We start from the raw sequence: 16917 nt of genomic DNA on the forward strand, positions 1-16917 counted from the left end.
GCAGACTGGCACTTTCTTTGTGTGCTACAGGGACCTACCACATTTTCTTTCTATACAATGAGCCGGAGAAAAGAAAAGATACATTGGTTAAGAAAATCCTAAAGATAAGAAGCTTCGCAGGACCCTATGGTTTATTGAGACTGAGTCTCTGTCCATCCTCGATGAGAAAATCTGCGTGTGTGGGCTGCAGTAAGGGCTGGGCACATGCGGCTGGCAGAGGGGCCTATCTCAGGACGCCGAGTGTTTAAGTGAACAAGGAAGGTCGGGGGGCAGGGGTTACTGCTGGGAGAAGCCTCAAGGTCCAGTGACGTGTCCAGCTGGTGCGTGCGGCAGGGCTGGGGTGTTCAGTGCCTGGACTCGTTCAGAGTGAGTTCTGGGCCAATGGCTGTGGCCACAGGGGCCAGGCTGGCCAGGCTGATCATGTGATAGAACTGCTGGCAAAACCATGTCAGCTATCCCAACCTGAGAAGGCATCTTGACTGCGCAGAGACACACAGAGAAGCCTGGTATAATAGAGGTCAGATCAGGATTCGAACTCTGGTCTGCCAGGCTTACTAGGTACCTGAGTTCTAGGACTCTCCATGGAGGTCCTGAGTGCTGGCTGCTGCCTGTCTGGCCCTGCTGTTGGTCAGATGCACTGGGTCCAGGCTGGGAGGGTGCACAAGTAAGGATGGTGCGGGTCCCCCCTGTGATACCCTGAGCATGAACCTTGTACGCAGAGTGCCCCAGCCCCAGAGCCGCGCCAGTGTCCAGAGCAGAACAGAACCAGAGCGCTCAGACCTGTTTATGAGAAGGCACCTTCTGGTAGCGCTGCCTGATAAGCCCCTGGCTAAGCCTGCAGAAGCATCCAGTTACGGGCACCTCGCCTGGCTCGGGAAAGATGATCGCTCTGGGAACCAGCGTCCTTAGCAGGAGGGAAGGATGCTAACCCGGCCTTTCACGAGCGCTTCCCCTCCTGGGTCCAGCCAGATGACACGCAACCCAAGCAGGAAGGGGCTTACCCAGCCCCTGCCAGGCAGTGGGCGACCCTTAGGGAGAGGAGGGAAACCAGGGTGTCTCCGCTCAGGGCATCTCCAAAGCAAAGCCTGGAGGTGGGGACAATAGGAGACTCCCGGGGTTCAGGTTTCCGGTGCATCCACAGCTCTTGTACATCTGTACTGACACCAGGCCTGTGTGTCGGGCCCCAAGCAGAGAGATCACACAGCACAGCAGGGAGGGGGGCCGGGGAGGGCGCGATGCTGGAGAAAAGGCTTCGGGGAGATCAATACCAGCAGCAGGAGGTTTAAATTTGACCCCACCAGCCACACCGGGGAGAGTGGTGTGATCCCAGCCAGGAGGAGAGAATGGCCCGGATTCTCCATGTAATCAAAGAGCTTAATGATGCGGATTAAAAGCCCATTTCTGGGTCCCTTGAAAAATGACACCCGAAAGTGTTTTCTTTTTTTTCCCTTCTATGACTTGCCTGCTAAAGAATCCATCTCCACACAGCCAGTGCTCCTAAGCCCCATCCCTGCTCGGTCAGACCACCCCAGACCATCCCCCGCAGCGAGCCGGACAGGCAGCAGTGCTCACTTGTAGGCTGGCTGCAATTCAACAACATCGACTTACCATCAGGCAGAAAAACCAGGCCCAGGCCCAGAGGTGACACATGCGCCCTTTGAAATTCCAGACTTTGAAGGAGCCCCAAAGCCTCCAGCTCAGAAAGTGGCCCAGCCAGTACACAAACAAAGAGTGAGCCCCGAGACTCTGATCAGCTTCAGTCTCCCCGTCTTGCCTGAGGCCAGGCAACTCCGCAAAGGCAGCAGCTACCAAGATCACTGAGCTGTGGTGAAAAGTAACAGCCTTTGGGGGGCTGCCTTACAAGAAGTGGGGGGGCTGTACCCCAGCCCTTGGCAGTTCTTCTCTGATCTGCTGACTCTCAGCCACCTTGTGGGGCTGGGCCTGGGGCATGGTTTCCTCTGGTCCTTAGCTTATCCAGAGCCCAGAGCAGGCAGGGAGGGCAATGCTTTCTAGAATAATCCACTAAACACGGAGACAGTGCTCCTTGCAGAGAATGGTCCTTCTGGAGCAGGCTGCAGCCTGGAGCTGCTCTCCCCGGCTCCGTCTCCACCGCAGAGGGGCTCCGGCTGTGCACAAGCAGCCTGGCAAGTGCTGGAGCATCACAGACAGCGTTCTGCTGTTATCAGACAGGACACTGTTGGCATTTGTAAATCTCTGCTTTAAGCTTTCCTCCTTTCTTCCCGGGCGTTTGACCTTGGCTAACTCTCTGGCCATTATTTTCTTCTCAGCAAAACCACAATAACAACTTCTTCCCATCTACAGAGTGTGGGAGAAGATCACAAAATGCCCTACAAACTGTGAGCTCCACAACAGAGGCTAGGCATTCTTACAATAAGGCAGTACTGAGGACACAGAGAAGTTCATGATGCCGCGGGCATCAAGGGCAAAGCCTGTGTTCTACAGATCTGGATATACCCAGAGCCTGGTACCAAGTGCTCAAGGTGGGAGGGGGCAATCTGAAAGAATGAGTGAGATCTGAGGGAGTCCATGAGCTACATGGATTGTTCAAGGTCACAGAGCCGCTCACTAGGAAACTAGACTCCAGATTCTTTGAGTGCTTGGTCCATGGGTCCTTGCCCAGACCCACCTTACAATTGGGTCTGTTGGAAGCTCAGTGAGCATCCCAAGAGCCAAAGTGTGTGGTGTGAGTTTTCATGAGCTCACCAAGCCCAGGAAGTGCTCCAACATTGCCCAGCCAGGCCTAAGAGTCTAAGAGATAGTCACAAACTCACCAGCTAAACATTTCCACTTGATAATGTCAATAGAAATCATAGGTGCCGGTAATGCCAAATGTCTCAGAGCAACTCATCATATTTCCCATCCTGAACAGCACAAATTCAAAGTTGCAAGAATTAGGGAAGGACCCGCAGAGATGTATTTGCTTATGGAGACAGGATGTGGAATTGGTTTCAGGCTCATGATCTGCATTTTCACTTACCCACTGACCAAGTGTCCAGGAGACTGCTAACCCTCTCTGGATCTCAGTTTTCCCATCTGTAAAACAAGAAAAAAAACTACAATTAATCCCTGGAGACCACTGGACTAAAATGCATCACAGGCTTCATGATCAAAATAACCCAATGCATCATACAATTACCAACTGCTGATGACCCCCCAAACCAAAGGAAAGTGCTAATGTGAAGGAATGAAAGGGAACTATTTCAAAAGTGAGGTCAGATTTCAACTGTGATCACTAATCCACTAATCATTATGTGTCAAGTAGGTTGTCCATAACGTGTCAAGTAGTAGAAAATCCAGCTTCCCAGCCACTTAGACACTTGGTTTTGATGTAGATAGGGAAGCCCCCCGCCCCCACCCCGAGGCAAAGGCAATAAATTTTCTGGGAAATAACAATATCAATAACCCTGACTAAAGTAGCAAACCGCCAACTTTGCAGAAAAAGGAACTAAGGCCTGATCAGACTTTCCCCTGGCTCCAAGCAACAGACCCAGAGAAGGCTGGACCCCTCCCCCTCTGACAGAAGGCCAGGAAAGGAATTTCAAAGAAGACCATGGACCACTCCCAACTCCACCCACCTTGGCAACCTCCCTAGCAACAGACTTTTACCTAGGTAGAAGCCCCACATGGGAGCAGGTTAGAAAAACCCTGGAAAAGCCACCTTGAGCAAAGGAAGCGCACACAGGCTGCCTGAGCCCATGCGCTGCTTGTGTGCACGTGGCTGAGCACATGTGGTGCCCATATCTCCCCTCTTGAGATGTGTACTCTCCTATATAATGCTGGGATGTGTGTAGGGGCTCTCTGCCCTACGAGAAGCCTGAGCTCTCTCTTATGCGCATTACTCTCTCTCTCTCTCACTTTCTCTCTCCTCCCCCTTCCTAAAAACCTCCAAATAAAATCCTTTTTTACTTAACTGTTTGTCTACTCCTGAAATTGTTTTCTGCAAGGCAAGACAAGAACTTGATAACCCTGGGTTCTGAGTGACAGAGGCAGATTGGAAGAAAGTGGCTGTCTCTCTCCCCCAACTCACATAAGCTACCTGAGGGGTCCATAACTTCAGTTTCTTTTTTTTGTGTGTGCTTTTTGGGTCACACCTGGTGATGCACAGGGGTTACTCCTGGCTCTGCACTCAGGAATTACCCCTGGCCGTGCTCAGGGGACCATATGGGATGCTGGGATTTGAACCCGGGTCGGCCGCATGCAAGGCAAACGCCCTACCCGCTGTGCTATCTCTCCAGCCCCCAGTTTCATTTTTTATAGAAGTCAAAACACATTAAAACATCTGCAGCAATCAACAAAGTGCCCCTAACTCAACATACTTTTCATATTTCAGGGTCTTTTTGTCAGTGTTTTTCTCTATACCTAGAATCTACCAATATATAGAGCAAAGCTCTAAGGCCTCCTCTGCTGAGAAGTGACTCCAGTGCCTCCCCACCACAGTGCCATCTTGTTAAATTCTATTTCCAAAGTCTGGGGGTTGGTGGGGCAGGGGAGGGGGAGTATGTGTTCTTCTGTACAAGAACTTGACCAAATCAATACATATTTCAGTTCCCCAAAGGGCATTTGGTTAGCCAGCTACATCATTTCTAAAACCAGTTCATTCTTGGTCTCACACCTTGCCATGGTTTCCCCTGTGCTGTGGCCAAGTCTTGGGGACATTCTGAACTCCTGAGCCCAGTGAGGGGAAGATGCACGTGTCCCAGAAGTCCCCAGTTGCCTCCTCCTTAAAAGAAGTGAACTGGTGAGAACTTTAACTAAGGTGATACAGTAGGACTTTAGTTTTTAAGTGGATAGTGGCACTGGGGTCCAGAGCCATCTCTGCAGCATGTTGCTCTCTTCTGAGATTTATTTGTGAGTCTCTGGATCATGGCCATTAATGATTGTGACATCGCATCTACCCCACTGATGTACCAGGAGCAACACAACACGTTGGATGGAAGTAAAGTAGAAGGCAACCGATCTCGATCAAAAAGAAAAAAGAAATTGTACACCAGGCTCAATCTGTAACAACACGTTAGCAATCTCTTATAAAAGGACTTAATGGCTCCAGGGTGAGATACAGCAATCTTCACATGCTTTCCTCTAAGGGTACAACTGTGGATAATTTTTAGCAGATTATTCATAACAAGCAATATAAAATAAATTATTTAGGGCCTGCTTTGGAGGCAGGTTTGGGTGGTGGTGGGAAAATTCAAAATAATGGTAGTGGGAAGATGCAATGGTGGTGGGATTGGTGTTGGAATACTGAATGTAATAATGTAGTAAATTTTTGTGAACAACTTGATAAAAATAAAATTTAGAAAGTTAAAAAGTAAAAAATAAAGAACTATCCTTTACAAAGTTAAAAAAAAGCAAGAAAAAGAATGAGGAAATGAATATGTTTGTGCCCCACATGCACCTTACTGCATCTCTCTCTCTCTCTCTCTCTCTCTCTCTCTCTCTCTCTCTCTCACTCTCTCTCTCTCTCTCTCTCTCTCTCTCTCTCTCTCTCTCTCTCTGTTTTTGTTTTTGTTTTGTCTGTGGGCCACACCTGGCCGTGCTCAGGGCTTACTCCTGGCTCTGTACGCCAGAATCATTCCTGCCAGGCTTGGGATGCTGAAAATCAAATCTGGGTCGGTCATGTGTCAGGTAGGTACCCTGGTCGCTATACTATCACTCCGTTCCACAGGACATTCTCTCTTGAGCCGTGAAGCTGCCCTAGGAAGGAACATACAGCTCGGGGTGTAGGAGCAGCCCAGGTTGTGGCAGGTGCCACTTATCACTGTTGCCAAATTGACGTCTTATCTCTGCTATTCTTAACTCTTTTTCCCAAAACCACAGCCTGCTGAACTTCTTCATTTATATTGTGGTGTGTGGGGGAGTGAACCAGGACCCCTTACATTTGAGATCTGGCCCCTATCACTGAGCCACAGGCCAGCTCTTCATAGTAATTTCTGATGGATTTTCCCCCTCAGTTTCTCCAGCTCCTCAATTGTGCCCTCTTCTATGGCCCAATGAAAGGCAGCCTGTCTAGTAAGACAGAGTCTCTCATTGCAAATATGACTGGTAACCATTTAAACAAATTTTGAACCTTAACCAGTCTATTTATACAATTATTAGTTTTATATACTGTATATACTGGAGTGATAGCACAGCATGTAGGGTGTTTGCCTTGCACCCAGCCAACCTGGGTTTGATTCCTCCATCCCTCTCAGAGAGCCCGGCAAGCTACCGAGTGTATCCCACCCGCATGGCAGAGCCTGGCAAGCTCCCCATGGCGTTGTGGCGTATTTGATATGCCAAAAACAGTAACAACAAGTCTCACAATGGAGATGTTACTGGTGCCCGCTTGAGCAAACTGATGAACAACAGGATGACAGTGCTACAGTGCTACTGTATATACATACATATACACACACATATGTAAATGTTTACATAACACATTCTTTCTAATTCTCATTACAATCAGTGATATTTTTAGTTTATTTACTTATTTATTGCCACACCTAGCTATGCTCAGGGCTTACTCCTGCTCTGTGCTCAGGGATCACTACTGGGCACTTGGGGGAGGAAGGTGTGCCTAGGATAAAGCCCTGGTCAGTCACATATAAGGTAAGTGCCCCACCCACTGCACTATTGCTCCAGTCCCACAATTAATGACGTTTAATATGTCAAATACTCATGCACGTACTTTCCTCCTCCCAGCAGCCTACTACATACATCATGGGAAGACAGATCTAGAGTTCTTCACCAGGTTTCAGCCAGACCTTAAAACCTATCACTGCAAACAGAAACAGGAAAAACAGCAACAATTTATAGTCTGTCAAGGAAGTTGCTTAGGGAGGGGGAAGGGCCACAGGCTGTAACACACCTGGCTTGCTCAATGAGGCCCTGCATCCTCTTAACCCATACCAGTGGCCCATTGGTGGAGGAGAACACAGAGCACATTCCTGAGGTCGCACTGCTAGTATCAAGGAAGAAGACAGTGCCCACATCTCACCCGGCTAGTGTAAAGGAAGAAGACAATGCCCGTATCTCACCCTGCACTCTTTGAATGCATCTAGCGTCCCCTCTAGCCCTCCACACACCCTGGTTTGTGATGCCAGGACATCCAGCCAGCAATTAAATTCTATTTCCAAAATCCAAGTGGGAGGAGGGGGTGGTGGTTGTATTCCTCTTTACAAGGACAAGATCCAATCAATGTGGATTTCAGTTCCCCAAAGGGCATTTTGGTAGTCAGCTGCATAATTTCTAAAACCAAGCTCACCAAAGGGAAATGAAAGTGCTTCCTTATTCAAAGATCCAAGATAGTAACCACGGAAATAGAAAGGGCTGAGAATGTGATACCCAGGAATCCCACTGTTGCCAGCCGCTGAGAGTCCAGGAGGGGACAGGGGGGCAGGGACCAGCAGCCACAGCCCCGAACACGGATCGAAGCTGTTGTGGAGTGTCTTTCCAGAGTTTGAAGCTCCCAGGTCCTATCATCTGGTTTAAAATTAATTGGCATGAATTTTTTATGACCAAAGAGAAAACAGGAAGAAAGGCCTGCAGAAGGGGCTCCGCCAGGCGGCCTGTGGACTTCCTGCCTGAGTCCCAGGAATCCCCACCACAAGGCAGAACTCCAGAGACAAACCAGCCCAGACCTGATTGCCCTTGTGTGTCCAATGACACATCTTCCATAGAGCTTTCTCCCATCAACTAGGTCCAGAACTGGTATTTTCTCACTCAGTTTCCTCAGTTTCCCCTAAGGAAACACTCTACCCACATCATCTCGTTACAGTGCAGGGATGGTTTTCATCTTCTATCCTTTGCAATTACAAACAAAACAAAACAATTGTTTTGTTTCTGAATATCTACCCAAATACACTGAACACAACCAAAACTCACCCACCACAAGCAACATGATTTTTATGGATTTCCTCCTAAACCCTCACACCGAGACGCTCGCAGGTATGTATATCCAGTTACTTTACAAAATGGGTTCACATTACATGTAGGAATTTAAAACTCCTACATGTAATTTGGAAGTTTGTAAGGCTACACAGATGCACAATTAATCCCCTACTGGTGGATACAGAGCTATTTACAATTTCCAACTAATAAAAATGCTCTAATAAATTTGCCCATATGTCTTTGTAAGGTTATTTGATGACACACTTAGACCACCTTTTGAAGTATTTTTAAAAGTACTATTCAATAAGCACTATAACTTTTAATTTTCAAGAGCAGCCGAAAGGCACACCTATTCCTCATGCTCTTCTCGTTCGCCACTGGTATGTTTTTCATCTTTATCATGGGTGATAAGTAAATGGGCCCTCGTATTATTTTTGGTTTTCACTTTCTGAAAGCTGGGGATTCTAGACCAACCCAGAGCTTTTCCTGAGTCCTTCTTAAGCTTCTGGGCCTTGTCCCTGGGGAAATTCCTCAGCAGAGCTGTCAGATTCAATCTCTTGGATGCATGTTGCCAACCCCAGGCTTTGAACTCAGTGCTTCACGCTTGGCCAGCCAATGCTTTCAGTTGCCGAGCCATCTCCCAGGCCCCAGGCCTGGCTATTTCAATCAGCTGACGGCTGGGCTGTTCTAGGCTTTTGGCCCTTGGTACTTCTTTAGGGAATTGCAAGTTCATTCTCCTTTCCCTGTCTTGCTTTTTACTCATGTGATAGGTAAGAGTTTGCTCCTTCCTAGTGGTCTTACCTGTCTATGGTAAACAGAAATAAAACAAATAAGGCAGTACAGAGCAATGAAAAACCCTTGGATTTTGGCTACAAAACTAAGATTGCCGTGCAAAGGGCATGGCAGGGAGAAGGTGGGAAGAAGGAAGATGTGACATTGGTTGGTGGTGGAGAGTCTCAAGCACTTCAGTGGTGGTGAAGGTGCAACAATTTTGTACATTAAACACCATAAATGTTAACACAATTATAGCCACATTATCTAAGCTATGATAAAATATTTTAAAAACTTTTTTTTGCCTTTCAGGATATAATAATATTGACTGTGAAAACTATGCTATAGAAGCCAGAATTATTTTATAATAAACAATAATATTTGCAAGCATAAAAGCGTGGCATTTATCTTTTGCCTTGATTGTTGGCTTTGGTTTGGTTTGTAGGCCACATCTAGTGGTGCTCAGGGCTTGCAGTCCCGGCTCTGAGCTCAGGGATCACTCTTGACAGGGGTAAAGGGACCCTCTAGAGTACTGAGGATCGAATCTGTGTTGGCAACATGTAAGCCAAGTGCCTTAACACTAGACTATCTTTCTGGCCCCTTCAATCTGTCTGTGAATCTCAACCCACAAACACCAGGCCCCCTCTCCCAGCTAGATCTTATTTCAATTCACTGCCCCTCTCCAGCACCACATTCCTGCCAAGCCACCATCACCTTGACCTTCTGTACCAGCCTCCTCGCTGTCTTCCTGTGTTCTCTCCACTTAGTTCTTTCATCACGCAGAAGATGGAAGAGATGGTTTTTAAAATGCAAACCCAATCATCTCCTCTGTCTAAGGTCCTTTTGGCAGCATCTTACCTTTTTGAAGTTCAAGTTTCATATTACAGTATTTTCCTTACAGAGCTGCTCTAGAACCATGTTTGTGTACAGGGGGTCTCCCCATTCCCACCGCCCCTAGTCTCTGGCCTGAGGCAGTAGCTTCCTGCCAGCAGTTCAGGGAGGTCGTACTTCTTCCTGAAGTCCTGATGTGCCTGTCCCTCTGCCTGGGAAGCTGACGGTTCTCCTGTCTGGCTACACTTAACTCCTTCCGGCCTCTTGAACTAAATAATTCAATGTAGAAAAGTCCCAAACCTCAGCAAAAAATGAGTTTCTCTGGCTGTTTACCGGAGTTTCCTTGGGGTCACACAGTCGAGCGTGTGTGGTGCTGCCTACCAAGGCTTGTCGGAGGGTGCTCCAGCTCCAGGGACCCATGAGGGCAGGGACTGTGGCTCTCTTCTTAGTATTGTCTACTCACAACTCAGTGAGTAGACCAGTGCTAAGCAAAAATCGCGCATGCAGGTCAGGTTTGACAAATACACAACTAATTTCTTTCTTCAGAAAACAAAAAACCCAAGACCCCATCCATACCAAGAACCCCAGCAACCCTTTCTAGGTTTTATTAATAAGTTCATGCAGTCTTCATACAGAAAGCAGATGAGGTGGAAAGCCAGGCCTCTTTCCCAGGGCACAGTGTCCAGTTTAATGGAGCAACCTATCTCTTTCCTACTTCTTTCCATATAAAGATTATAGTTGTGGGCTTTAGCCATCACAATATAACCATCATAGAAGCATCTGGAAGGCAAGATCTAGGTCCTGTGTTTTTCCACAGTTTCTTCCTCTGTTCTCTGCTCAGTAGTTCGGCCCGTATTCAATGAATTCTCTTGAATGAACTTAATTTCGAGTATAATTATATCTATTCACTGCCTTCTCTACTGGTTTAAGAATAAATTTGCATTAGCTAGTATTATTGACAAGAACGTTTTCCCCTCTATTGATCAATACTTACACTAATGAGTATTTCCTCTCAGGTTATTTTCCTGAATTAAAAAAAAATTAAAGTGAATTGTAGGTCAGAGCCTCAGCTCTCATGTAGCTACAGCTCTGTCCTATTCCTCCTCGAATCACCCTGCCCACCAATCAGCATTCAATGCATAGGATTTAGAAAGATTATTCTTCCTCCTTCCTTTCCTATAGGGTTTGGGGGGAAGCTAGGGAGCAGGATAGAACATGAAGCCACCATTTCCTTGGCTTAGGTTGGATATGGATCAATCGCAAGGAAGGTGTCAGACCTATTTGGTCAGCTCCAACACTCTGGGGGTGTAGAAGCAGAGGGACAAAAGCAGGTGAGGCATTGGCTGGGGCTTGTGTTGGGCACAGACTACCATCACGAGAGGATTACTGACTTCTGTCCTGCAGGAGACTGGTTTAAGTTAGGAAAACAAGACTAACACACTGTGGAAAACTCTGTACAAAACCTCTTCCATTGCCATTCCCATTTTCTGCTTCAAGATTCTCTTGTTCTCTTGTGTTGAATTCAGACCCAGATTTCCCATGTACAAACCATGTACTCCAGCTTCTCTTTTCCATTTTATTGGTTGGTTTGGTTTTCTTTATATGAGGGGCTGGGGCGGAGGGTGGGGAGATGGGCAGGGTGATGTATTCCCTGCGTGCTCAGGGATTACAGGGATTACTCCTGGCTTTGTGCTCAGGAACCATATGTGGTGCCCAGGGATAAAACTGGGGTTGGTCACAGCAAAGCAAGTGTTCTTTCCGGATGAACTATCTCTCCTGCCCTGGAGCAGCCATTCTGAACTCTCTAGGCCCTCAGTTCCCACGTGATATGTGAGGATTGGAAAAGTGCCTGGGTTCCTGCAGGTTTGTGTGCCTTGTACAAAGCAGATGCAGGAAATGTTGGTAAATATTTTCTTGCCATTATTATCACTTTAATTCACAGAGTACTTATTATAAGCAAGTCGTTATTGCACTATTTTTACAAATCCGAACTCATTTAATCCTCATAACAATTCTGGGAGGAAGGGACTATTATTTTCCTCATTTTATAGATAGGAACTGAGTTAACTGAGAGCCTAATATAATTTTCCAGATTCACATAATAAATAGTGGAGCAAAGACTTTTAACCTAGACCATCGAACACTGATATCATGTTCTAAAACCATTCACTATTTAATCATGATTCCATCTACTCAACATTCCTAATTCTTAGTTATCAAGAATGTATACCACGGTCACTAACAGTGGGTTTCATTTAGGACACGGGGCAGCAGGGCTAGCTGTGCTGGTGTTTGGACTGGCAGAGGGTAGGGAAGCCAGCTAAGTTCACAGATGTTAAAAGCACCATCCAGGCAACTTGAAAAGCAGGGACTGGGACAGAAAACCAGGCGGAGACCTGGGTGGGCTGCTGGGAGGAGGCAGTGGGAGAAGCTGGGGGCTGTCGAGGTCCGCTGATGGCCTCTCTGGCTCACAAGGGCTTCAGACCTTCCAGGAAGGTTGCAGATCTCCCCACTTCCCAGTGCACCACGATGGACTCCAGGCTGAGCAAAGCAGGGGAGGGCTGGGCCCTGGCCACACGGGGCTGGAACAGGCACTGAGCAAGGCCTCCTTTCTGGAATTATCTGTCACCCCCGCCCCTGCTTGTTAGGGCCCAGTTCTTAACGTTAACGGCACTTAAGGTTCTGTTTTCAATTTAATTCTTTTATTCATTGTCTCTGGGTAATATTGACCTTCTACAGCTGTTACTGAATTACTTTACAGAAGCGGGCTGGTTTATTGCTGGTGGAAAGCTACAGTGTTTCTTATGTTCCAGATTTGAACATTCCTTGTAAATAGCTGTGGATGGATTATGATAAAGAAGGTGCTACCAGCGGAAAAGCACTGCGATGATAAGACTGTGATCGCCGCTCCGGTAGGCACGTCCATCCTTGTGATAAAGACCGTATTCATTATGTACAGTGCCAATACCCTATTTTTATGCCTGTGACTCAACAAGGGTCTTTTCAGTTTATAGAAGCAGCTCACTTGGGGCTACGCAATAAGTCTTGAGCTCCAGCTGTCTCCTCTACAGATGTAGAACAGGATTTCAGGGAGTGGCTAATCTGAGCTAAGGTAGCCTTATTGCCAGTAGATGGCCACATAAGGGGGTTGGTCCTGAAGACTCGGTCTGTGATTTACAGCTCCATCATTGTTGATGGTCTGGCTTTTCTCCCTGGACATCTGTCGTTGACCAGGCCCTCAAGATGTGAATGCTTTAACTTTCTCCTTGGCATTTATTTCAGAGCCAAAGATCTCATCCTCTGTCACTCCCCCCCAGCTTAGATTTCAGTGTTTCTGTGAGATCAGGGTGGCAGGATGCAGTTTAGGAGGAGAAAATTGTACTAAAGGCTTTTGGCCTAAACCACCCAATAATCTACGTGGCTCAGCCAGGTCAAAAGTGGAGTCATGGAGTTTCCAAGACAACCATGTCCTCCTCTGAGTGGCCACTTCCAGGAGCCCCGCTGGACACTCCATCAGGCTGCTTGTGGGGAAAGGTGGGTTCCTGTGCTGCTTTTATTACTCACCTCAAAGCATGTGCAATGACGGTCTAAAATGTCACACGACACCCTCAGCACTATGCAGCTAGGCCCACAGAACCACAGAAGAGTTTCTTTAAGTTAAAAAAGGAAGTGGCAGAGCAGGTGTGGGCAGTGGCAAGCACCTGCCTGGCAAGCACGAGGCCATGAGTGCCATCCCCAGCATCCTCGAATGTGCTAAGGGCAATATTGGCACCCAGCACCTGTTCCCCAGAGCCACAGGTGATTTCAGGTCACGTCTCAGCCACATAGACACAAGACCATGACTAAAGCACATGACCACAGGAGAGAACGCTGCTAACCGTTCAAGCACCATCGCCCACCGTGCCAACCGGGCAAGCACCACACACACAACAGTCTGGTCTGATGTGAGAGCAGCAGGACCAGGTGTGGCCCTCAGTCAATGCCATCACAGAGGAGGGAAGGGGCCAGCAAGCCAGCGTTCCTCGGATGGCCATGCTTCCACCATCACCTCACGCTCACCTCTCAGTCAACCAGTGGCTACTGTTTCCAAGGCGATGCCACGTGTAGACTTGGAAGACCAAAAGAACATGGCCTGACCACGTTCCAATCCAATCTTGAATTCAGACAAGTCTTGTGACATAAAGGTACTTTGCCTCTCTGAGCCTCAGTGTTCACATCTGCAGAGTGGATACATTCTGGCCTCACCTACAGGGCTGAGAGAATCCGATGTGATAGTGTTGCTCAAATGCCAAGCAGGGCCCACAGGTGATTCCTCATGGCTTCTCACTGCTTTAATAGTCTCCACTAATGCCGAGGGCCAAGCAGTCAATTCCCCTGCACGGAAAGGCACAGAATGCCACACTCACGAAGAGGGAGCGTGGGGTCTGCAGCATCCACCAGCCAGGAGGGGGTCGGTCCTACTGGGATGGTCTCACAGAGAGCAGGAAAGGCTTCAGGGGAGACATGAAAGCCCGATGACTGCAAGATCAAAGGTCCCCTCAGAAGCTTGGGATATGGGTGAGTCTGACAGGCACAGCCTCGGGGAGCCGGGGCTGAGGTCTGCGAGCTCCGGCCAGGCCCACCACCCACCACACATCCCCCGGGCCATCAGGGCCTCTGTCTGCCCTTGGACTCCAGGACTCTGACAACAGCAAGGGTGGACTGAGCCCAGGCCAAGCCAGGGCGGGTCCAGCCCAGGGTCTGCAGCCTCATGCCCAGTGCCTCAGCGCAGGCTGGCAGTTCCTGGGTGCCGTGACCCTGCCTGCCTCAACCACAGAGCCCTGCGCCCTCAAGCAGCCCTTCCCCCTTGCTGGGCTGGGGGCACCCTCAGCTCTGGCCTCTCAACCCCACTCCGGCTCCCAACCCGTTGGACTCTGGGCCAGACCCCGCCTCTATCAGCCCCACTCATTCAGTTCCTCTCCACCCAGGGCCAGCGCTGCTCTGCAGGTGGGATTCAGCTGTCCCGGACAAGGCAGGGGTGCGTGAGGTTCAGGGTCACAGACGCGGGTGTGGGCCTTCTCCTAGGCTGAGTGCCAATCACGGGCCTGGGCCCCTGGCACCATCAGCAAAGCTGCTGTGGGAAAGGGTGCACTGGGCTGGGCCTGCAGATGCAGGGAACAGCCTTCAGGAGGCGTCACAGGGCAAGAAGGAAGTGCCAAGGCAAAGGGGTAGAGGGCCTGGGGGACGGGCGGATGTCACTCTCCTCTTTGCTCCAGTCCCACGCGAGAGCCATGCACCATGCCTAATGCCACGGGCTTTGGATTCTGAAGGCACCCCAGGCTGTTTCGACTGCCACCCCCAACCGCTTTGACTATGAACGAAACTAAGGTTCCGGGAGACTGCACGGCCTGCCTGAGCTTGCATGGGTGTCTGGGCCAGGACCCCCCTCTGTACACTGGACATGGAGGCCGCAAGATTCAGACCCTGAGAAATAGCCATTGTCAGCATCATGCCATAACCGCCACTACCACCCCCTCCCCAGCTCCAGTATCTCCATCTCTAGCTCTACCAGGCCCACCTGCTTCATCTCCAACAGCCCGTACTCAGCGACCACCATCTCCCCCCATCTCCTGCACCCCTGTCTCACTCACCCCATCACTACACTCCCGTCTCACCTATCCCTCTCCCTCCCCCCATCTGGTTCACCCCACCTCCAACACCCCCGTTTCCCTCACCTTTCTCTCCCACCCCAGCTCCCCCAGCTCCCTCACCCCATCTCCATCACCCCCATCTCTATCTCCAGTACCCTCTCCCCCTCTCCCCCATTCCCTAACCACCCCCAGCCCACCCTGCTCCCTTCCATGCTCTACTCTCGGAGGGAGGGAGGACACGTCTTCCCTCTATGATGCGCCTGTCCAGCAGGATCTGGCTGGATCCCAACCCCCCAGGCAGGTGTCTTGAATCCAAACCTGCCCCTGCCCGTGCAGTCTCTGCCCGCTGCTGCACACATGGGGATCAGGGCCACACGCTGCTCCTCCCTGTCCCGACAGCCCATAGCCAACTTCACTTGGGAAGGGTATCGGGGTTCTCAGGGACTGGGCACTTGCGCCAGTTACACAGATCAGGTACGAGCCTCACAGGTCTGGGCACCCAGACCTCCACCTCCACCTCAACCTTTCTACCCCCCACGAAAAGCGTGCCCTTCACTGGCCCCAACTCAGCAAGGATGTCACTGACCATAGTGACCCCCGTTTCTTTTCCCTTCACCCCCGTATCTATGCCACCATAGAATCCTGCTGATCGCCCCCGCCCCGATCCACCTCTGTCTCTACTAACCTGGCCCAGGCTGCCGTCACCTCTCCCCTGCGCTGCTGACCTGGAGAAGTCATCCTAGCCACGCTGATGGGTCCAGAGCCAGCATCCTACTGTCCCTCTCTTTCTCTACAGTCCCTCTCCCTATGCATCCTCAAACAATCCCTCCCTGTGTGCCCCAGTGCAGGACACCAGCTGTTTCTTCCAGCCCACTGCCGGCTGCACAGGCTCGCCCTGCAGCCCTCAGCTCAGATGCCACTTCCTCCGGCATGTTTCCTGGAGTCCCATTCTAGGTCCACAGTCACACAACTGGACAACTGTGTGTGTGGACTGAACAGAGACAGAACTTCCAAGTCTGTCGCTCTGTACTCGTTGCCCTGACTGGAAGCCTCCCACCCACAACTCAGCTCTTTGCCATGACTCGCCAGCCTTCCACACACTCCAGTGTGAGAAGCGTGTGGCAGGAATAAGGTGTCCTGAGAGAGACCCAGAGGGACTGGCCTGGGCGTGTGCAGCTGTGTTGCTTGGCACTTCTAACCCTTCTGCTTTGAATCCTGTACCTCTCAAAGCTCATAGCCACATCTTCACTTGGGGACTGACGCAGTAATGATTGAAGGGTAGAGAGCACAAAATAGCTGGTTACCATACGAAGAAGACCTGAGTGAGTTCCAGAAAAAAATGACATTAATGAGGATCCACTCTCCTGACCTACCTGCTTAAGTCTCCCAACACCACCAGGTATCAGTTCACGTAACAGCTGAGTTGACATCGTACACAATGGCAAGAATCTGGAAGCATTCCTTCTGAGCTAACACACACAGCAAGCATGACTGTGTTCTCCTCTACTATTCCACAGGATTTTAGAAGTCCTCTCCAGAGCAATCATACAAGAAAAATGAATCAAATGGATCCAATTGGAAAAGTAGTTAAACTATCAACTTGATTATGAAATGATTATATGCAGAGAAAACCTCCAAAGTCTACTAGTAAACTCTTAAATATAATAAGCCAGCACAGCAAAGTATCAGGCTACAAAATCAACACTTAAAATTTGTTGCATTTCTAGATGTAAAAATGAGCCAGAAGAGAAAGAAACTGAAATGATAACCTCTTAAAAATAGTATTTCAAACCAT

At 49.2% G+C, this 16917-nt stretch overlaps 1 protein-coding gene across 6 annotated transcripts in view; it reads right to left on the reverse strand.

The window, feature by feature from the left end:
• TENM4 (teneurin transmembrane protein 4) overlaps positions 1-16917 on the reverse strand; it is a 708342-nt gene that overhangs the window by 538009 nt on the left and 153416 nt on the right. For all 6 annotated transcript variants that reach the window (XM_055123102.1, XM_055123103.1, XM_055123101.1 and 3 more), the window contains exon 2: positions 2999-3054. The gene's annotated coding sequence lies outside the window, so the exon portion shown is untranslated. The remainder of the gene's footprint in view (positions 1-2998; positions 3055-16917) is intronic.

The sequence above is a fragment of the Sorex araneus genome, chromosome X, assembly GCF_027595985.1.
Source record: "Sorex araneus isolate mSorAra2 chromosome X, mSorAra2.pri, whole genome shotgun sequence".
NCBI classification, from domain to species: domain Eukaryota; kingdom Metazoa; phylum Chordata; class Mammalia; order Eulipotyphla; family Soricidae; genus Sorex; species Sorex araneus.